The sequence below is a fragment of the Chiroxiphia lanceolata genome, chromosome 9 (genome assembly GCF_009829145.1).
Source record: "Chiroxiphia lanceolata isolate bChiLan1 chromosome 9, bChiLan1.pri, whole genome shotgun sequence".
In the NCBI taxonomy this organism is placed as follows: Eukaryota; Metazoa; Chordata; class Aves; order Passeriformes; family Pipridae; genus Chiroxiphia; species Chiroxiphia lanceolata.
In genome coordinates, this window is record NC_045645.1 from 18019185 (window position 1) to 18042996 (window position 23812).

Below are 23812 nucleotides of genomic sequence, written 5' to 3' on the forward strand. Positions count from 1 at the left end.
GCATATTATATGTTTTATATAGGCTGAGCTGTAACTTAAAAACTGTACTTGATCTGGGGGGCCTTTTTATGTAGGGTTAGAAGTCAGAACAATGCTGCGCAGTTAGAGTGGTAAATCAATATGTTAATATAATATAGTGAGATGACATAACTTTATCTTGCTAGAACCTAAATGTGGCTACTTTAGCACCTAATGGCTCTATTAACTGAACAAAGCAGTTTTTTATTTCATAATTAGTCTGCTATTTGTGTTGTTAGTCTAACCACTAGAGAAAAACAATACCACATACTTAAGCTAGTAGTCATTGTTGAATATTGACTTCAGTATCGATGTTGGAGAGGTTTGTGGCCTTTTGTTATGCTTATGTTTTAATTTAACAAATTGAGAAGAAAAGAATGGTTGTGTCCTTTCAGGAACATGAAGCATGGAGTCAAACAGGAGTATCAATAAAGAGTGATGACTGCTGGATGGGTAACAGAATAGTGATAGGAGCTGAAGGGCTGTACAACTTACTTTGCAAAAAGGAGTGGACGAAAGGGGAGTAATGAATTCTTGTGAAAAAATGTTTAAATTTTGAGACCACATTTGAAATCTGTTGTGCAAATATGCTCCTTCCAAAAAGTCTTTGAAAAATTACTAATGTTGTATTCCAAGACCAGCTGAAGAGATGACACTTCATTCTTTCGTGTATCCATGCTGGATTTTTCCTTGGGGCAGAATCTGTGTCTTTCTTTATCTGCCTTTTGATGGAGTACGTTAAAAGTTCATATGATGAATAGTGTAGGAGCCAGATAAGGTCAGAACAGGAGGAGAGAGGTATTACAGCAGGCTGTGTGTTGAATCAAGCCACACAGTGCAAGTAGAAAGAAAACCAGCCCTAAAATGGAGAAGTATAGTCTTGATGAAGGACCCCTTTGGATTATCACATACAAATGTGCCTGAGTCACAGTGTCTGAGGGTGGGAGAGCTAGGGAAATCTCTACCACACTGCCATATGAGCCCCAAAACATGTACTCACAGTGCACCTGTGCCCTGCCATGTCTCTTGCTAGTGATATAAAAGTGCCTTAAAATCCTCATAACAAATCTGAAGAATTTCAGCTGTTTAAAGACTGTCTGGCTGAAGGATTGCTGGAATACCCAGGGGAATCATTGGAGCTGCAAGTATTGTAAATACTTGGAGTCTGAATGGGTGCCAGGCATTGAACTGCATCAGGGTCTGCCAAGGCCACTTGGCTGTATTTAACTTCTGGGGAGCAAAGGACTTGCTGCCTATCTGCTGGTATAGCCAAGTGTACCTTTCAGGACGCTCGTGTGAGAAGAGCTTGCGGAAGATGGCTGTGTTGGGTGTCACCTGCTGGCTTACCTTCCCTGGCTCTGACCAGGCACAAATTCTTTGTTTCCTGACAGTTTAGGGACAAGGAGCTCAGAGGATGGAAAAAGGCACATGGTGGTTATGTATCCACCCTGGCAGAGCAGGTAATGGGCAGCAGGACATCTAAGACCCACCTCACTGAAAACTGAAACGCAAGAGGAGGGAGCTCTGCAGGTACGTACGATCTGCATCCCAAATAATGACTGTGAGACTTATAAACCAAGTCCTGCTGTTGTCAAAGTGGGTTAAATATTGGACCAGATAATCGATGAACTCTCAGTGAATGTTTTAAAGAGAAATTGTTGAAACTTTTGGGTAAAGTTCATGAGACCAGCTTGCCTTGTCTCTTCGACAGTGTAGCAGAGCTGAATTGTCTTCTTAGGGAATATCTGGTCTATATGTTTTCCTTTCAAAATCTCTGCATTTGGCTTCCGATTTTTAATTCTCTCTACTTATTTATTGAACTTTTTTTTTCTTTTCATCCAGTATCTGGATTAGTGACATTGTCAAGGAAAAGCAATGGAGACAGAAAATGAGATTGCTTAAATACATATAAAATGACCTGGAGAACAAAACTTTGGAGACTTATGAGAGCTTTGCTCATAGTTTAAAAGGGAGCAGGGTGGATTTCCAAGCACAGTGTTTCAGTTAAGCTGAGATGCTTGTGGTTCTTGATAAGCTGCTGAGTAAATGGTGGGACCTCTGCTTTTCTAAGCCTTCTCTGTACTCAGAGCTGACCCAGCAGCAGGTTTCTGTATTCCTAGATGCAAAAAATTCTGCACATCACACACACTTTGCTGAGAGGACTGGGGAGAAACCTGAGGGAGGCAAATTCTGAAGGAGAACGCTGTTTTTTCAGGAATCCTATCTCTGCTCCACCTGGGATTCTGTGGTCTGTCAAAGCATAACAGCAGTGCAAGGGAGGGGGATTCAGTTTTCTGTGGAAATAGATAAATGGTGTATTTATTTGCTTACTTTTTCTTTTCTTAGCAGTGTAATGGCAGTGTGAATATTATTAAGATTAATTTACGTATTTATGTAATGTGAAAAACAAATGTGAGTTTTGCGAGTTCTTCTTTTCGGTCTATACTTTTGCTTGGTTTATTTTCCTTTTGACTTTCAAAATAATGGATACCTACTTTCAAATGGGAGCCTCTAAACTGTGCTACATTTAGAAGTGCCCAAGTTTACTCCAGAACATGGAATTTCAGTTCACTTTTGCTGATTCAAATTTATGAACACAGAATTCTTAATCTTCTGCTTGAAATTTCCACTTCAAATCAAACCCTTTGTGAAATAATCTTTGAATGCCCAGCATTTGTGCTTAGAAGCACATCTTGATCTATCACATACTATCATCAAGTTTAATTTCTATGATATGCACATGACTTTTTTTTAACTTGGAAGAACCCACTTAAAACAATCCTCTGTCTTATTTAGTAGTGATTTTGTTCCATTGTGCAGTGTCATTCTTCTCTTTCTTCCTTCTTTCCAAATCCTTTTCCTCCTTTTCCTCTTCTTTCTTTGTTGCATACCCTTTTTATATTTTGAACAGATTTCCCTCCCCTCTGACATTTTTACTATTTTGAGGCATAAAATAGGGCCTCTCTTCTTCTGCAGCTGCGACCCCAACCCCTGCTGTACCAAATTGACACTTCTGCAAGCAGCAGCTCTACTCAGTCACTTGAAGGCTGCTGCTTTCACAAGTGTTGATTTAGTGCAGCAGGGGATGATGTACCAGCTGTAAAACTCAGATAAAAATAATAATAATAAAAATGCCTGTGAAAAGTCTTATAATAAGAGGGAAAGATAAAAGGATGTGGGGAGAAAAAAGGTATGAAAGGGCCAGGTGGAGGGAGGAAGGGGAGCAGTGGTCCCTGTGGAGGTCGGTGGGGGACTAGGCTGCCCAAGGAGCAGCAGGATGGGTGGGAGATTAGACCATGAGTAAATCCTTCTCCTCCTCCTCCCTACTCTCTCTGCTTACAAGAAACTTCTGTGACTGACAGTGCAGATGTTTTGTGTTTCTGCCAAACTAGGGAGTTATTTTGGGATAAAATCCTGGTGGCAGGAGGTGAAGGACTTGAAATATAACTAAGAGAGTGAGGGGCACTGTGCTGTAGAGTCACTTAATATTTGCAAATGCAACTTTTGGATGGTAAGATATTTGATATTTTACATTCTTAAGTTATGTATTATATATCCTTGGATGTACAGGGTGAATTTTTTGAATTATAAAAATAGCGTGTTATTTAAAGCCCATAAATGGAGAGTTCCTTCTAAATCAGCCCTGATTTACCCTCAGTAATGTTCCTAGAGGAAATAGTTTACAACTTCTTGATATCTGAATGTTTAATAAGAGGTTGTATTTCTGCTGTATTACTAATAGGATTCCTTAAACCTTCTGATGGGCTAATATTTTCTAATTCAGTCTCCAAGTGCTTGGAATAATGTCTGCTTATCCCTATTGATTTATTCCTGCTAAGTATCTCAGGTCTTTCCATAAGGGAAGCCAAAACCTGTCTTTTCATTCATTCACATGTTGTGTGGCTCTGATGCTCTGATGTAGCACAGCTCTGGGGCACAAGTTCTGTACCCTCCTCCACCGGCACTGCCAGGCAGCATCTTTTTTTTGTAGTGCACAAGTCAGTATGGCAGACTGTAATATTCATTAACACTGTTCACAGTGTCAGGTGGATTAAACTAAAGAGGAATTAGTGCAGGAAGATGTGTGGTTTTGATCAGTGATCAAGATAGTAGCTCTGAACTAACATAGCCTGTCCTTGTCAGTGGAGACTTGAAAGGTGCTAATACATATGTAATAAATATTATTGTTTGTTTAAATTTTGTTATACGTGGCAATTTCCAGGTCTGTATAGGGAGCATGGAAATTTTCAAAGCCTCTTGAGAGGCCTGTTTCTTACAAGTTTTTTTCAGACTGTAGGTTTGGGTTCTCTTTAAATTAATGGGAAATATGGACATACTTAAAATTAAGCATGTACTTTAAAACTGGTGGATTGAGGTCATATTTGTCAGGTCCCGGGAAAAAAACTTCTATTATCTGAAAACTATCTGCTTTTCAGCATTTAAAGAGAGGCTTTCACAGTGATCGCCTTTGTGATCTTATTGTTCATCATATTAATTGAAGAAGTTCCTTTCTGATAACCTTTGGCTGTTGAAGATGTGTTCCCAAAGCATCAAAGGCTAAAGAAACTTAGAAAAGACATAATAGATCATCCTGTCTGTTTTTTTCTGCCAGAGTAGGATTATTTCATTGAGAACATTTTTTAGTGTTATGTCAACTTTAGTTTTTAAAATCCCAAGTGAAAACTTCCATATCTCTCCTTGGGAGACTATTTCACAGGCTAACACATCTCACTGTCAGGAAGATTTTCCCGATACTCTATTGAGCTTAAGCTTTTTCTTTCCATTATTTCTAGTTATATCCTTTTTCCTTGTTGGCTTTACACACTTCAAATATTTATAGACTATTATACTTTTCCCTTATGAAGTTGTTCTTGAAACTTTCTTCAGTTTATCAATATGGGTTTGGTTTTGAAAAACCCACCTAAGACCTTCTATACTGAGAACTACATTTACAATCAAACCATACCACAATAAGATGCTCACCACAACATCTTCAGGTTCTTTTTCTCAGGGTCCAAAAACCATAGGACATTCTAGCTAAGAGAAATCTGATGAGTAGCTTATTTTCATCAATTATTTGAGAAAGGTCCCTTTGCTTTCTGTCTAATTCTAAATGCACAGTTCTTCTGACCATTGTAAATGGGGATTCCCAACTGTTACTTAATCTCTCACCTCTTGGTGCTCTGCTTTGCAGAAAGCCTGCATACTTCTTAGTCTTTATATTTTTGCAGCTTGCACAAAATTCATTTAATTTTTGTTGGGTGTAACTGTTGTGGTCAGGGCTCAGAATATTTCCTGGGAAATAGAAGGCAAGAGAAGGAGGGTGATGCCCTACTCAAGTACGAGGTCTGATTTGGAAGTCCTGGGCTGAATTTGAGCTACTTATTCAGGAGAAATTAAAATATGTCTATGCAGAGAACTGTAATGAGTTTTCAGGTGGACTTGCTAATGTGGACAAGTCTCATATTTGCATAGTTCAGGGTTGCAGAAGAGGGTGCAGCCTGTTACAGATGAGAGCACAGGCAAGTCGATGCATTACTGGCACCAAGAGACAGGCTCTGCTTCTCTGTGCATCCTTGCCCTGCCACAGAAGGAAGCAGTTGCAGTCTCCTGCTGTGTGCTGGTGGATACTGGTGCTATATCAGCGTAGGCAGCTGAAAAAATTTGCTTTGTTTTTAACGCAACTTACATTGTTATTATTAGTGATGAGTGTTAGTTCTGGCTTGCAGAAAAGGAGAACGGCTTGCGTGGCATTCAGCTGGTATTTCTAGTTTGGTGTTCGAAGGAAATGCTGTCTGTCAAACTTCTATAATTACTCTTGAACACAATGAATATTTTCATAGCTGGGTCTAGTGGTGGTAGAGATCTTGTCCCACAATGGCTTTGTGTGGTGGCTTTGAAATCAATGAGGACACTTTTGGGTGTCCTAGCTGGCAAGCATGGTATGCACCTGAGGGCATCATGACTAGGTAGCACTGGAGCAGCCTAGAAGGCTTTTGGGGAGACAGTGTGGGGAAGGAGGGCATGGTAGGGAGTTTGGTCACTTGTGGGCTACTCACAAGGCAGAAAGTATTGGTTTTCTGCTCAAAGCACTTGAGTTTTCCCGAGGATTTTTCAGACTGTTAGAGACCCAGTGCTTGTCTAATTGTTCTCCCAGAATCAATAGTTAAATTCACATTGATTTCTGCTGACTTGACGTGCTTGGGATTCCAGCTGTACTGCTGAACTTGAGATCACCATGTTTCACAGAGGCTTACCTGCCACAGCGGTCTGACACTTGCTGAAAATCCTGAGTTTTCCTGAGAAGTGTAAAGGGTGGAAATACCACTCTGGGTGCCCTTGCAGCCTTTCTCTACCAGTTTCACAGAGAAAGCTTTATGCTTATTCCCAGGTCCGCATCTCAGAATGGCCACTTTCTGCTATCCTCTTCATTTTGACAATTTCAAAGCATTTTTTGTAGATCTTTTAGCTGACATTTGCCTAAGATTATTTGACTAAGAGAATTTTTATTTTATTCCTTTTTCTGTGTCTAATTTTTAGATGATGCTATGTATGTTTTCTGCTTCACTTATACTTGAAAAATTTTCCAGATTCCCATTTTCCACAGCTTTTGACAATGAGATTAATTGCCTAATAAAGACATGTTAGTGCCTTTATTTTTATATTTAATTGTAAAGAGATTGCTTTTAATTGTATTTCTAAAACAGATATGAAGAACGATGTTTGCTAGCAAGTTTCCCTTAACTTCTTTTCATTGAGAAATGGAATAAAAAGAGTAATGATATTACACTTCTGCTGACTACTCTGCTTGACTGATTCACAGGGTATTTGCTCTTAACATGTTGTAGGAGTTAAAAAAAAAAAAAGGTGTCAAACTTTTTTTGGCACCCAGCTACAGTAGATCCTGTTAGAAGAAACATATGGCCTCACACTAACAGTGTTAAAGCACTGCTGAAGTATTGCATGCACGACATTGACAAATTTCCTCTAGGCTTTTTGTTTTCTGTGCTATTAAGCATTCAAAGTCCAGTATTTCATTACCACTGATGATACAGAGAGCCTTATTGACATTCTGTCCATCTGTTCATAACATGCATTATTAAATGTGAAGCAACTAGTAGGTAGGAGTGCACTTGCCAGCTGTACAATGAATTCTCAGCAGTTTGGTGCCCTCTATAAATTTTCTAGTATTCTGCTGGTTTCTCAGCATAATTTGCAATGGGAATAATTTTTTTTTTTAATACTTCACATTGTACAGAGAAAAGTTGCTTCAAAAGAATTCTCTATTTTGTTATCCTTAATGTGAAATCTTTAGATATAGTTTCAAGAAGCCCAAGAGTCTTTTAACATACAAGGACTCTTGCTAATATCAGATCTCACTAACTACAGTTTCTTTTTTTTTTTTCCTAGGAGGAAATCTGCTGCATTACCTATGAACAGGACAATGTCCCCCAATGAGTCACCCTATTCATATATTTTTGGAACCCAGAGGAATTGGTTTGACTATTTACAGATTATAACAGTTGGTAGTTGAATGTTTTATTTTCATTCCCAGTTGGTACAATATGTTCACAGCTGATGCTAATGGCTTGCCCATTTGATATCACATATGGTCCACTATTTGGGTCTCCTAAAGCTTTCTTTTGTGGTCAGAATGCTTTAAACCTTTCATATATTTAGGTTTGTTTTGTCTGCTGGAAAGGTGACTAAGAAACTCTGAAACTTGGCAGCTTTAGAGTAAATCAGCAATTCTCTTGATAAAGATTCAAAGAATTTGTGTCTAAATGTCCAGTAAAGAATATTTTTATATAGAAATGCCTTACAACATCATGTGAAATTTTAAAAGAAATGTCCTTTCCTTGTCTTTGAAGTTGTGATTGACTTACCTTCCAATGTATTGGCACCATTGAGCATTGTCAGGACTACTTTTTCTGGGTGTTCTGTTGCATTGGAAAACAATTTATGCATAATTTGTATTGCTTAAATCACTATTTGTATTTTTATTTGAATATTAATGTTCCGGTAATGTTTTATGAAAAGAGAAGATTTGAAAAAGCAAAACATTTTTTCCTTTGGTTTCGGGAAGAAGACCACAAGAAAAGTAAACTAAAAAAATATGAGAACAAAAATTAAAATTGCAAGCCTGTCTGAAGTTGTTCTCCTATGATACCGAAGTGTTTATAGTGACTCTAAAACATAACTGATAATGCCAGAATCTCATAAAAAGATTGTTTCCAAAACTATTGTATTACCCTCTGAGAGGTGAAATTCTCATTTATTCGTAGGAGTAGATCATAATAGCTCTAATTCCCTGAGAAGTGGGCATTGTATGATAATTAAGCAGGGTAGTACATTAATTGTCCTCCACTTCACCTCTAGATGTTTAATTCCTTATCTAGTCAACTAGAAAACAATAATGCTTACTTATTTGTGCCTTACTGTTCAAATAATTTTTCTAACTGGGTAATTTATTTGAAATAAAGCAGAATAAGCATATTCATGTGAAAGGGACATTCAAATCATGTTAAATTAACATATTAAATGCCATTAGGTGGTAGGATGCAGGTTTTATGGTTGTATTTTTTCAACCATGCAACTTTAGCTGAATAACAGCAATGTGATTTTGCATGCAGGAATATTTCTCTAACTAGTGGGACAGATTTGGCAGTTCTTGCCACATGACTACTGCTTTCTTGCAGCCTCTCTCCCATCAATGCTTGTTAGGAGAGCAGGTATGTGTGTTGGAAGTAGTGCATGTGTGTGTGACATTTGGCTCCTGTGGCTGGATTAAATGAGGCAACTTGGTGGTAGGACAGAGACTCTGGCTTGTTTAGTTTAAGATGAAATTGTGCAAGTTGCTGGCTTATAGTCAGTCCCTGAAAGCAGATTGAAATGGAACTGAAGTAGGAGGCTTTTTGAAGTGAATAAACTCAGTATACAACCTGGAGCACTAGGGGAAAAAACCCCAACTAAACCCAAAGTTTTTGGAAATGAAACTAATAGATAACATACACAGACAGGATCATATTTGATTGCTACTTAAAGAATTATATGCTTCCTGGAGGATTTTTTCCCCTCATTTGTTAATAATTTATTATTATTATAATAATTATTGTTATTATTATGTCACCCAAAACATGTGAATGCTCCAGCAGAAGTGTCTTCTGTGATATTTCCCTTCTCTCTGGGCCCATGCAGCAGGGGTGAGTGGTCATGTTAGGCATTGCCCTGCCACTGGGTCTCCTTCCAAGCACAACAGCTGCCTCAGCACTGATGCTTCTAGAGGCAGCTTGTGCTTCTTGTGCCTCTGGTGGCTGTTACCCACTCTGGGCCAATGCTGAAGCCGTTAAGTCAGATCCTTCAAAGATCCTCCAAAATACTGACCTCCCTCTCTGCCCAACCAATCCTTTCCTTCCCAAATCAATAAGATCTTTGCTGCTATCTACTAAATATACTTTCTTCTTGTTTTGACTGAGGAATAACCTGAGGCTAGAGCTTGCTGAGGGAAGACCATGTGGAAATGGTTTGCTCAGCCACCATAGGCCCAGTGTGGAAGGTACAGGGTGGGATGGACTTGATGAAGGCAGCCTCAACTTGGAAAACAGTTGATTAGGAAAATAACATCAAGTTGTAATTTATCAGCTCTAGATATATTTTAGGGAGTTCTCTCTCCTGAAAGGGATTAAATTACATATAGTGTTAACACAGAGTCTTCTGCAACAATGTAAATGAGTTGTTAACATGGCACTTCATTGCAATAATAATTCAAAGCTAGTAGCAGGCTTGATGGGTCTGCAATAAATGTTTTATTATTTAGAAAAAATATACTCTACAAGTTGCAATGTGCCATGCTCATTCATGCTGTAAATCAACAAAGATCAGCAGGCTGAATAGGGAAAATGAAAAGCTTATTTAGGAACTGACACAAGCTTTCAGATGAGCAGGGATGGCTGAAGTTAACTGCATTCATTTTTCTTTGCTTGTCACAGTTGCCACTTGAATTTCACTGCTAAAGATTGTGGGTAGTTTTGCTTTATGAAATTATATCTATGAAAATAGTATTTGCATTTATATAGGCCTAGTTATAATAAAGTTAAACCTAGCACACCCCCTTGCCTCTGCAAACAAACAAACCAACCAGCCAACCAGAAACTTAAATGCTAAAATAATATTTATTCCTCAGTTTTCCTGGATCTGAATAGAATTCAGCTAAATGGTTCCCACTGGCTGCTTTAAAGGCCCAAAGCTGGTGATCAGGTGAAATGCAGGAGTGCAGAGCTGTGGTCACCCCTTCAGCTTCAGCTCTCCTGTAAGGCTACCTCTCTCCTCAGAAGCATTGGGTGAAAGGGGTGGGAAACTAGCAATTAACGTGGTCCTCATGATGTGGTTATAAAGTGCTTGAAATTGGCTCCATTACCATACTTTTGTCTATCCTAGCACCCGAAGACTCTCTTGAAGTTTGCAGCATGGAAAATGCAGGTCCTGGATGCTGAATGTTGGCTTGTCCTGAAAACGGTACGTTTGAACATGGAGCAAAACCCTTTGCAAACTCTCTACGTTGATGTCCTTAAGAGATGCGACTACTCTGGCTGATCAGGGGAAGGCAGAACCAGGACAAGAAGACAAGTGAGTTAAGATAATGCATCCCATGCCTATGTAGGCTTGAAAAGGACAAGGTTTTCTATGCCAGCTTCAGAAATTATTCCCCCTGCTGCTCCTAAACCCCAGAAAGGAATGAAGAGAACATGAAAATACTTTTTAAAGCTTTTGTCTGCCACACCCCTGGTTGTGGGTCTTCAAAGGGAAGAGCTGCTTTTTGCATGGCAATTAAGCTAGACCTGCCCAGTGAGGATGGCAACAGGGACTGAGCATGTGAGGAGAATGCTTCTGAACCTGTCAGTGCACAAGCCTCTGACTGCAAAACTATCCTGAGAAAACTGCCTATGGATGGAGGAAACAGTAGATGACAAGCCAACAGATTTCTGTTCAGGTTTGTGCCCACTGATGTGTGTGTATTGGAATGTGTATTTGTATGAATGTGAGCATTCGTGTATGTACACATATACACAAACAAAGCAATTTTTGTTTCTCTGTAGTTATCTGTAGATTTCTTCCAGTTTGGCAGGTGCTTGTGTCTGCCGGTGGAAGGATATTTTCATGGTGTCCTTGGATGTGGAGTTACTTATGCAGCTACAAGATTCACTGACTACCTCAAATATAATTTTCAGTAGGTCAGTTTGCATCACTTAAACATACCATGATTTTGTTGGGGTGCTCTAAGTGCCTATAGGAGAGGAGCCTAATCTTGTAGCCAGCAAAACTGCCTCTGTGATGGGAAGGCTGCTGAGACTAGAGTTTGAAAATGACAAAAATACAGTGGTTTTGCTGCAGAGGTTGTTCTGCTGACTTGGTCTGGAACCTGTTGGGCTATTCTGATGGCAGCTCTGGTGTACGTATCCCCTGGCTAGAAGCAACCTCCTCAAGGCACATCCTCTGCCCTCCAGTGTGTGATTGTGCATTGGGTATGTTCCTCCAGCCTCTGGGAATACTGGTGAGGCTCTGCTGCTGCCTTTTGATGGGCTGCCATTGGCTCCTGTGGCTGGGCAAAGCTGAGGCCTGGGCTTCATGTCCTGATGAGGCTTAAGGACTATTACCCTGAATTTCTCACTTTCTTGAGTTTTAAGGATAAACATGATGTGTAAGAATCCCTTGGAAGTGATGTGTTACCTTCCCCCAACTATTTATCTTGTCAACCAGGAAATTGAAATTACTTTACCTGTTTGGAAATGAGTACTTTGTTTATGAGAATTCTATAGGCAAAAATATTCATTTGGAGAGCTGTCTTAGGCTTACTTCAAATAGAGTTATCTGAAGCTTTTGCCATCACAATCATTTAAAAAAAGACCATACGTAAGTCAGAGACTCTAAAAAGGTCACTGAGTGCATAGTGAAAGGTTTTGAGTTTGTTTCACTGAAAAAAAGTTTGCTTCTTGAGCCAGCCATTTATATTCTTAGGAAAGTCCAATTAAGATGACTGAATTGTAAGTGTCATAAAATAAAGAAGGCAAAGGACATTTAATTCTAGCTGTGCTGCCAGGCACCAGTAGAACAAAAGAAAAAAATGTTCACATAAAACACAAAGTACTGCCTAATACATTTCCTGTAATAAAGAGACAATATATAGTCTAAACACACACTTCTAAATAGTTCAACAAGCTGCACTTTCTGATTTCCACAAAGCTGTTTCTCCAATTATCAACACAGTTAAAGAAAAACTAATATCCTTTTAATATTGAGACCTTCAACTTTGGTCACAGGTTGAAGAAAAAGCATCATGCAATAAGACAAAAATGTTGCCTAAGAAAATGGATTTGTGACCCAGAAGAATGTATAATTGATGTGTGTGGTTGTCTGGATGGTAGAATAACAATAGTAACCATTAGAGATGAGAGCTGGAACTAGCCAGGCAGTGAGGCAGGATGTATTTTATAGGTCATCTGGGCTCCATTCAGATCTACAGGTTGCTATTCCTTCTCCATACTTGAAAGCATTTAATGGATTATTACAAAAGGAAAAGGATGGTATGCAATAATGGTTTAAATTGAAGCTCTGTATATATATCACCACTGTGTGACTTCTAAATGAATGCTGCATTTTTAAAATTCTCCCATGACATACTTGAGAGTTTGCCAGAGCATCAACGAATTAAAACAATGAATTGACCAGCAACAAGAGTAAAGGACACTGAATAGCACAGTAGAAACAGTTGTTCTCTTCCATGGTATAGACAATAAAAAGTAAGAAAAATTCACCAAGAGAATTTGTTCTGAAGTTACTGTCTATCCTCTTCCAGGGAGATGAACTGGTTTTCTTCTGTGTTATTTCATAATATTAAAATAAGAAAAAAATTTAGAATTTTGGGAAGAGGTTTAACTGTCAAAAAATCAAAGCCAAAAGCACATAATAGTGAAGTCAAATGCAGAATCCCTGCTTGCCTGGGAAATGCTTCTTTCATATCAAAATTGGTACAAGTTAAAGGATTGAGAATCTTTTGTGCTTTGTTTCACATGAACATAAAAGTTTTATTCTTGCTTTTAATGGGTAGTATTTTACAAATGTAATGGAACATAATTTTACCAGGTTTCCCTAAGGGAAAGTCATGGCATGATTACATAGGCAGTCCTATCTCATTTAGTATAATGCTTACAATATACATGCAAATACACTTAGGTAACTTGAGTTAGAGGTAGATTGAATGGCATTCAGATAATCATAGAGCAGTGCAGATGCTGAAGAAAGTTTTGCAGGAGAAATATGCATTGAATGACTGGTCCCTTGCAGCCACACGTGCTCTCAAGTAATGTTTTTCTGTGACGCAGAAGATTCAAGATGTGCCAGATAGAAGTACCTGGAATGTGTAAAATTTGTCACTTCAGAATGAATATCTTAGCTTGGCCCCATTGATAGCACATCCCAGGAAGCAGTGAGAAGGGTGGATCAAGGGTATGTGGACCCTTACGGCTTGCAGTGTCCCCAGCATCAGGGCAGACCTCTTCCATTGCCCCCTGGATGACTGGCTGCAGGGTGGTGAGACACAGAGGGGCTCTGTGGGCATGGAAGGAGGTTCAAGCCAGATCAGAGAGAGGCACAGGTTGACAGAGCTTGGAGTTTTAGGGTGATAATTTGCTCTCCAAACTCCTTGCACAGGGAATTGTTCAACTAGGAATTAAATAAATCTGTAAGTTGTAAATAATAATGATTTAATACAATGCAGTGAAAACTGTAATTCTAGCATATTGTGTATAAAAAGCAAGTAAAAATCTGTGTCATAAGCTAGTATGAAAAGTCTTGTATTTGTGAGAGCTGTAGGGGTGCTCTTTCTAGGTTGGCTTGTGCATTGATGAAGCAGAGACTTGTAAGAAAATCTCTGAATCTCTTTTTTCTTGTAGAGGATGATTGAACAACTTTAAAACATTTTACTATCACATGCAAGACTAGCATGTTCTCTAGTTCATGAACAATACATAGTCTTTTGCTTCTTGTTAAATTTTTTTTTTTAATTGAATTTGTACCAGACTCTCTTCTCAGCTCTGACTCTTATTTAACACGATGTAGATCCCTATACCACCACACAGAAACTACCCCAAGTTTTCATCGGTGAGGTGGTGAAACAGCTTAGTGTACACGAACCTAGTCTTGACACTGGTTATTTGGAGATACACAAAGGAGACAATTGTAACCTGCTTGGAGTCAAAGACACAGCAGTTTGTGGAGCTCTCCTGCAGGACCACTGGCAGTAGAGCTGCCGCTTCTACACCAGGTACTGAGCTGCTGCTGGAGATGGCATCTGGATTGCAGGTGTGAGGTCAGCAGTGGGTCTGGCAGCTACTGCCTGTTTGGGTAGGCAGATTCTTTCTTGTTATTTTTGGGGAAGATCAAGGATTAACAAAGAAATAATAAAAAATGAAATACAGAAGCCCAACATCTATCTGTGTTAGATTTCTCTTAAACTTTCCCTCTGTCATTGTTAGTAGCTCAGATCCATAAAGAATAGCAAGAGATAGGTTAGTGCAAAATCTCTATCAGGTGTATATGCCTATATGTGCTGTGGAGAAAACTGGATAAAGATAATATTTTGAGGATTAGTTGCTTTTTTATTGTGTTGTAGTTAGTGACACATTTGAAACCAAACTACTTTTTAGCAGTCAAGAATCTTTGTTTAATATTTTTGCTTTATTTTATTTGCATTTTTATTTGCCACTTCTCAATTATCTGCCAATACTCCGAAACATGAATTGTATCAATTTCATTTTATTCAAGTGTAGAATTTATCATTCAGATAACTAACACGAGAGTCAGTGTCAGACTGAGGAAGTGTTTGCTCTTTCTTGTTCATTCAGTTAGTGTTCCATCTGTGAGAATGGGATGGATAAATTTCAGAGTGCATCTTGTTTAACCTCTAAAAACGTATCTTCTTGTCATGACTTAATCGCAGACAGCAAATAAGTACCACTCAGTACCTGGTGGGATGGGGAGGAGAATCAGAAAAAAAGGTAAACCCCATAGGTTGAGATAAGAAGAGATTAGTAATTGAAGTAAAGGAACACCCCCCCAGTATTTAAAATAATAACAATAATAGAAAAAAAAGAGACTCAAAAGGGGACTAAACCCCAAGAAATTCAAGTGATTAACAACACACCACTCGGTGACTGATGCCCAACCCATCCCTGAGCAGTGATTGGAGGCTCCAAGCCAACTCCTCCCAGTTTATATACTGAGTATGACGTTTTGTGGTGTGGAATATCCTTCTGGCCATTTTGGGTCAACTGTCCCCTCTGTGCTCCCTCCCAGCTTCCTGTGTACCTGCTCTCTGGCAGAGCAGGGAAAACTGAAAACTCCTTGATATCAAGTAAGCACTACTTAGCAGCAACTAAAACATCAGTGTGTTACCAACATTATTCTCATAGTAAATCCAAGAAAGATCACTGTATTGTACTAGGAAGAAAATTAACTCTATTATAGCTGAAATCAGGACAGCTCTATTCAGAGGTACTCCAGCTCAGGCAGGAGGACAAAGACGCCTTCCATCCCAACTTTGTCCCATGAGACTCCCTAATTTGACTGTCTTTTCATGTCTAAGGAACGTTTCCAGATGGATTGTAAAACTGAACTACAGTTTTGCTTCATTGTTTGTTTGCTTTTCAAGATTAGCAACAGCTTAGCATGAGCACTGAAGTCTGTGATCCTGTCAGGTGTCCCAGGTTCTGCATCTGCTGCTGGCATTTTCTTCTGCAGTATGAAGGGATGGCTCTGCTTTTGCTATTTGTAAAATAACTTTAGCTGTTTTTATAGGACATTTGTAAAGCAAGTAAACTGCTAATGTGGTTTAATGTCAGCCAGAAATACAGTAAAGGAGACTTTTGGTTAACCCAGGTTTGTTTCATTTATAGGAAAATTCAGATGAATGAAGGATATGTGTGAAGTAAGTGCACCAAGCCTACAGTGCTTTAAGCTCCTCTGTGGATGATCTAATTCAAAAGGAAAATGTCTGTAGTTCATGGTAGCTTAATCCTCTTTGCAGTAAAGTCTGACCACTTTACCTCTCAGTGAGAATATCCACACAGAGATTTAATGCATTTTGACTTACATGCATTATCATCATGGGTTTAGTTGGTTTATCTTAACTTCTCTGGATCATCTTTTGTCGAAAAACCATAGACATAGATATCTGGTACTAGCTTATTTAAAGCATAGTGATATAGTCATGCTCTTAAATCAGATATGGGTTTTAGTGTAACCATGATAAGTGAGAACTGCTTTGTTAAGTTGTTCATATACATTCTGATCCCACAGGATAACAAAGTTAATTCTTTATTTGTGACTGCACTGCCCAGAAATAATTGGAAAGCCTCAGAATAAATGCTTAGCATCTGCTCACATGCTGGGCACTGCAATGACTCTTCAGACACAATTCCAAATTCTGGAATTTCGGAGCTGAGGCTTGACAAAAATAATTCCAGTGGTTTCTCTTTGTTCAGCCTGTTCTCTGTGCTGTTTTGCAGGCCAAAGATAAAAGGATACTTGTTACTATGGAGGAACTTTGCCTCACAGAGTTGTAATATCAGCAGGGTGCTGGAAACATCTCTCAACTTGTGTGGGGAGCTTCAATCCTGTACCTGATGGGAAGGAAGGGAAGAGGAAACACTGACTAGACCTTTCTCCAGTCTGTCCTTGGAACAGTTTTCTTTGAGAGAATGGCATTTTTCATTGCAGACAATTGGTAATGGTCAACTGGACAAGATAGTGCTGCAGGCATGCAATGCTGCACAGTGTTGTCAGAAACAAAGATTACACCACAGGGGTGAACAGAACACACCAGGGGTATCCTATGGCAATGAGTTATCCCTGCTCAACTGATTCAGCTGGCCACCAAGTCAAATGGAATAGAAGATACCATCAGCATGATTGTAAGTCATATGAGGAGCAGCTGAGGGAGCTCGAGTTGTTTAATCTGGAGAAAAGGAGGCTGAGAGGAGACCTTATCTACAACTACCTGAAAGGAGGTTGTAGTAAGGTGGGGGTCAGCCCTTTTCCCCAAGCAACCAGTGACAGGAAATGGCCTCAAGCTGTGTCAGGGGAGATTCAGATTGAACATCAGGAAGGATTTCTTCACTGAAAGAATAGTCAAGTGTTGGAATGGGCTGCCCAGAGAGGTGGTAGAGTCACCATCCCTGGAAGTGTCCAAGAAATGACCAGATGTGCCACTTAGTGTTATGGTTTAGTTGACAAGGTGGTGTTTGGTCAAAGGTTGGACTTGATGATCTTGAGGTCTCTTCCACCCTTAATGCTTATCTGATGCTTGCCTCCTGGATGGTAAGTACCAGCTGTCTCAGGACACCACTGATGTCTTGGTGAAGCTGCTGTGATCAGGAAGTCCCACAGCCACTTCTTGGCCTTCCACAACAGGTCTTAGTGTGCAGCAAAAGGAAGGAGATTTATGCTTAGATGATGTTAGGCTGGTGGAATATTAGTACAGGATGCTCCAGAAAGGCTGATTACAATGGGCTTTTTCTCTCTGGCTAAAGAAATCCTTTACTAGAAAGCTGGGAAGGAGGAGGCTGATATTCAGAAACATAGTGGGTGCATAAGAAATGCTCAAGTGGCTGCTGTTTTCATGGCCACTGTTACCAGCTGAGGGGAAGCATGGACTGTGTAGGAAGCATGTCACTATGCTGCAACACACTGCCTTTTACCTAAGTTCCTGTTGTCATCACATGACAGGAGATGCAGCAAGCGGTAGGAACAGAGTTACCCAGTACACTGCAAGAGGAGTAAGGAATTCTTTGCAGATTTTTTAAAACCTTTCTTTTTTCTGCAGCCTTGTTTGAGCAGTTTACTTTATAGTGACTTTGGCTTGAAACTGAGGGCACTAATAAAACCGTTATATAAAAGCATTATTGGTATTTGAGGGATTAAGCCTATGTTTGAGGAGTTCAGGTTTGCCCTGTCTTATGTTATTTTTTATTTTAGCAGTGTTTGTGTACCATCCTTTGTGAGTTAGTGCATAACAACTGAAGTCAGCTAAAAGTGTATGGCATTAATGAAACTGTGAGCCACATAAAAGACTAAATTGCTTTTTCTCTTTCTGTAATTGCCACTACAATAAAAGCTGCCCTTACTGTAAAATTTTTCAGAGTTAACCCCTGCAGAGCTCCCAGATGTATGAGGGAGAAGTGTGATTAGAGGTGTGTAGGAGGGGGAGAACAGCTGACTAATAACTAGGGGTGCTCAAAGGCTTTAGTCAGCAGAGAGAAAAACTTGCAGCCATGCACCCTAGTTGCAGCCATGCATCTGCTGAACATGGCAGAGAGTGATGGGGGGAGATAGACAGTTGTGACTGCAAGCAAAGAGAAAAAGGGAATTGATTTTTTTGTGTTCTCTCTGGCCACTAGTTTGAACAATACTAAAAATACTGTGGAATGAGAGGGCAGGTAGGTCGGTCACCTTACAGCTATCTGTGGGCAGAAGTTTCAGCCAACAGAGTAATGGAAGGATTTGATGGATGTGCAGTATTTCCTATGGGATTGGTATACCTCCATTCTGGTAATTATGCCATCCTTATATTAATCCTAAACATAAACAAATCTCTTTACAGAAACACCAACAATGTGTGCTTATGTATAATAACAATAATAAATAAGTAAGCATAATAATTCACTGCATACCAGATGTTGGTAATGTAATACATTGCTGAAAGTTAAAAAAGAGCACCCATCAAAGGTATAGGAGCATTGAATTGGTTTTACAAATCCACTTTTGTTTTTTAAATAGAATAAAAATGCCATGTCCTTATAATCTGAGGAACTGCCTTTGCTAGAGAGATTGAACATATTCTTTACAGTATTCACGTGGTAAAACAATGTAAATGCTAACAAACACTGGTGATGAATGCTTGCTCTGCTTTTGGGTTCCTGTATGATTATTCCTGTTTTGTTGTTTACTTTTTCTTTTCTTCCTATTAGAACAGAATAATAATTTTGAAAGCATGGAAAATAGTAGATTTAAAAAGTGTCTTAGATACCATTTTGTCTGGAGAAAGGTTTGAAATGAGTAACCTGCTGTTTTAAAAAGGTTGCTAATTATCCGAATTTCACTGTGCTTTAATTAGCAGCATCTACGGTAGAATGTGGGAGGTGGTGCTTATCGCCTGCCAAGGAAAACATTGTCTTTCGGAGGAGGGTAAGTTACCTCAACCCAGACACAGCCCGATTTTAGATCTCCAATACCATTCCCTTTCAAGTCTTTTGATGGGCAAAGGTGATTGAGCCTTAAGCAATTAGGAGAGTGGAGAACAGAGGTACTAGTGCCCTATCTCCAGTCCAGAACCTGGGCAGGTCTGAGAACCACCAGTATCCTTGCTGCTTGCTGTGAAAGCAGATGGCTCTCACTGAGTATTGCAAACAGCAGCTCCTTACAGTTAGAGAAGAAATTAAAACATGTGGCAGTGCCAGTTCAGGTGTATCAGACAAATAGTTTGCTATCTGTGAACCAGATGCATGTTAGCAGAGCCAAAATATTTCTGTTAAAGTGTACTTTGTCTCGATGTTATGCTTTCTTTGTTGTTCTTGTTAGCTGTTTTAATAGATTGAGCCTGTAATTCTCTTTGAATGTGTCTGATAGCTAAGGGAGCTGGGTACAGGTAGTGGTCATTTGTTATGGACAGCTCTGCCCATAGCAACTGCATGCATGGAAATGCTGGAATTGTCTTAATGAGGTGGCGGGTCTGAGCTGAAAGTCACTGAGGTCAGCAAAAAGGTGGCATTTAATGTCCACTGGATCAAACAAAACAAGGTTGAATCATTACCTTACGTTAGACTTGGTAAAGTTTCTGTAATCCAATACAGTAATTTTCTTGCCTGTTTTATGAGTTTCCAAGCATTTTTTTTCATCCTCTAGAGGCTGAGATGCAGAAAGCTGGCAGCCAGCTCTGCTGAAATATGTAGTAGTTATTATTTTAGCAATTATTTCATTTTCAAAAAGGTGTTCTGGGATCTTTCTGTTTAGAAATGACAGTGAGTATTTAAATATGTTTCTGCTTTAGAATGCAGTGATTTTGGTCTTCTTTATGATGGTGTCCACAGTGATTTTGAACATATTGGGCAAAGCAGAAAAGCTAATCTGTAGGTCATAAGAAAACTATTTTTAATGGAGTCAGTCCATGAAAAAAGGCTTTCTACTATTTATTTTGATATTTTGTGATAAACACGCAATTTTAATCTATGTAGTGGTACTGTGTAGTCTTTTTGTAGTCCAGTTTATTTTTCCATGGCATGGACACCCTGCACATAGGTACTAGTACTGTGGTGGGCTTTACCCAGTGCATCAGATGTATCTGTGGAAACAGTGTGAGATTCAATGAGCCCCAGACACCAAGATGAATTCCTTCAGGCATTCAAGGAGGTACAGAAACATCATTATCACAGGCTGAACATTTTTTTTCAGAAAAACTGCCTATTCTGACATTCTGATTTTCAAAGCAGATTTACAAAACAAGCTGAAGAGAAAACCTGCAAATGAAAATTCCCTATTCTAGGAGATATTAATGATCAGGGACCCAACAAAATGGGTTGGTTTATGTAATTTTGTAATTTCCATTCCCCTCCTGTTAACTTTCACTTTTCATTACTGTCCAGCTATCTCTGTTTCTCTCATTGCACTCCTATCTGAGTGACACCAGTATGGCTCCCTGTGCTGCGGCCACTTGCTGCTCCAGAGGTGCTAATTGTCCTTTCCTTTCGTAATGTCTAATTGATCGTATAGTAACTTCAACCCAGAGCATATCTTTTCCAACATGCTTTTGCTGCAGTTTGAAACCTCTGGTTCAGACCTGAAGGATGGCTTCTTTGCTTGTGTATTTACCCCTAACTCTAATAGTCAGTCTCATCGAAGATATTACTTCTTCTAATAAACCTTGACTCTCTTATGTTCCTTGCAGCAATTGAGACAACCTCCTCAAATCCGGAGTTTCCTTGTGGCAAAAAATTGTAACCATTGAATTATAGTTTAATGATTAAAACTACTTCTCTGACCCCATTCCACCCAATATGTCTTAAGAAGGATTCCCAAAACTTTCCAGCGTGATGCTGATCTGAGTGACCATGTCCTTCCTATAAATCCAGAAGTCCCAGCAGGAAAGTACTTGAAAGCTTTGGCCATATTTTAGTGAGAAGCTATGAGGGACATAAGAGCCCTGTTCAGAAACAGAGAACCCAACACCAGCTGGGGCAGGGGTCCCATTGTGGTGGTGCCGCCAGTGATGTCCCATAGAGGCCAAAGGCATACGGAGTGGACAGGGACAGTCCACACAGTGCTTGTGCCCAACCCTTACCTTAGTGTGTCACCTGCAGGCAGACGGGAACAGAAAGGTCACCATTTATGAGAGGTATGGCTTTGCCTTATATATGTGTTTTTGCATTTGGATGTATTGCAGAGCACAGAGTACCTTCCATACCTGTGTTCGTGGGCATGATTTGCTTGTGGGAAATTCACTGCGGGATCATTTCCACAGCTTTTAGCCTTTGGGTGGAAATATTCGGTAGAGTAGATTTCCCATTACATAAGTTGGACAGACCATTTCTAGCTAGTCAGCCTTACTAGATGAAAAATCCCTAAGCTGTTTCTTAAACCAGACAATAACTCATGATGCAGGAAACTACGAGTGGGTCTGACCCCATGCTGGGGCAACCTTCTGGGTCATTCAAATCAGTCAGACCTTATCATACTGAAACTGATGGTTTGGAATGTGCTTAATCCATCCATATTTTTTGAAGTGACTTTATCAATTGGTTGCCTTTAACTTCTGACAAGAGATATTGATGTAAGAGATTGGTAAAGTTTATGACTCATGAAGGTACCTGCTTCGCTCACTTGTAATTTCTAGTGCAAATGTGTAGTCAGCCTGCACTCAGCTGAGAAAGAAATGGCAGTGTACGGAGTAAATAGAGCAGATTAATTAAATTGGCTGTTGTTGTTAACTCTTTCTGGTAATATAAAAGCTAGTAACACTACATAAGATTAAAAGACAAAATAATGCATCATTATCTCTCATTGCCCCATATGTTATTATGGGACAGTATAGATTCATACTTAGTTAATTCCAAATATAATTAAAAATTTATGTAAATAAGTGTTCATTATGTTAAGAAGCATTAAAACATGGTTATAAACACTCTTTAAGTAACTGACGAGCCACACAACAGCGTTTGGAGTGTTATTCTTTGTTAGACGGTTTTCTTTTTGGGTTTTCTAGCAATATCTTTGGAGTGTGTGGTGCTGTGTGATGTGAGGTGGTGAGCAGAGAGCCCCCAGCAGAGCAGTGCAGTACCTACCTGCCTGTGCAAGGGGCAATCCTGACATCTAGCTCTGCTGATGCTGCTTAACATCTGCCCATATTCATGTCATTCATGAGTATGTCCTTAATTCCTCAAATTTGCTGATTCACACTTCTCGCAGAAATGCTTCTTGCCACCTGAAGCTGGTGAGAAAAGATGATTTAAGGTTCTGGGGAAAACATGTCCTCACTCCTAGCTGCAGTGAGGATGTTTTGCTTTCAGCTGGCACTGTGGAGGGTATGGAGGGGCTGAATTTCACACCTATTGATACCAGGGAAATAGAAAAAAAATGTAAAAGAAGGTGTTTTTGGAACAAGATGACTTCCTGCTTGGAGCTAGATGGTTTTGCTGTCTCAACCTCTTGCTATGGAGCCCTGAGCTATTTGATGTTTGTAGGGTACCTCTGGGCTACCAGTCCTGTGTGTGTCAATATTAAAACTTAGCATTTTCCAGACTTCTTCCTCCTTCCAGGGTTTGCACAGCAGCTCCCTGTCCCACTTTTGCACTGCTGGGGCCATGAGGGTGGAGTGGGTCCGGTGCCAGATCTGTGTGCCACTGGCAGGGACAGGGATGCAGGGCCAGGCTCCTGCCCCAGTCCAGCTGAACTGAGGTTTGGGGCCTTGCATCTGTTGTATTCTGGTTTTAATGGGCTGCTAGAGTTCCCATTTCTTCTCTGAGAGGTAGCTTGCTCTCCTCCCTGAGCCCTGCCACCCTGCCACTGCCCGCCCAGGGACTGCCACAAGATCCTGGTTCCCTCATTGCTTTACTGATGGCTTTTCCCCCTTGCAGGAGGTGTTATGATGTAGTGCAGGATGTGACTAAAAGCTCAGAAATAAATTTTTTAAAAAGCTGTATTTTTGCCATTGCCCAGGTAGTGGCCACTGTAGCACAGGCGCTGCCACATATGGGCATGTGCTCCTGGGGCGTGATGCTTGTTTTCATCTGCTTGGGGAATGGCCTACCAACTTGAAATACAGGAAACCTCTCCAGTGAAGAAAGACTTTATGGTGACAGAGGCCCCAGGAGGGTTGAGGAGCCGAGGGAAGCTGTGCTGCGGGATCAGGCTGGTGTGGTGGCAGGTGGCAGTCACTGGTAGGGATAGCCACAGAGCTAGGAGGGAGATCATGTATGGAGCAGGAATGGCAACAGGGATCAATACATCACATGTTTTAGTCAGCAGCACCGGCCAAAGGAAGCCAGTGTTTAAGTCATAATGGACAAACAGCAGGGCTGGAGACAAAGGGAGGAGCAGGAAAGCGTGATGAGGCGGTGAGTGGGAGGCAGCAGCAGAGAGCAGCATGGAGCTGCGCTGGCGTGGCCGTGTGCCTGATGCAGGGCCAGGCCTGTGGTGGCAACCGATCACAGCATGGTTTGTCTGCACTGGGAGCTCTGCTGAGCATGTG

General features: G+C 40.1%; 1 long non-coding RNA gene across 2 annotated transcripts in view; it reads left to right on the forward strand.

Annotated features, from left to right (window-relative positions):
* Positions 1-8696, forward strand: part of LOC116790937 — a 41360-nt gene extending 32664 nt beyond the window's left edge. For both annotated transcript variants that reach the window (XR_004358552.1, XR_004358551.1), the window contains exons 2-3: positions 1410-1548; positions 7429-8696. This is a non-coding gene — a long non-coding RNA (uncharacterized LOC116790937). The remainder of the gene's footprint in view (positions 1-1409; positions 1549-7428) is intronic.
* Positions 8697-23812: the final 15116 nt, after the last annotated feature.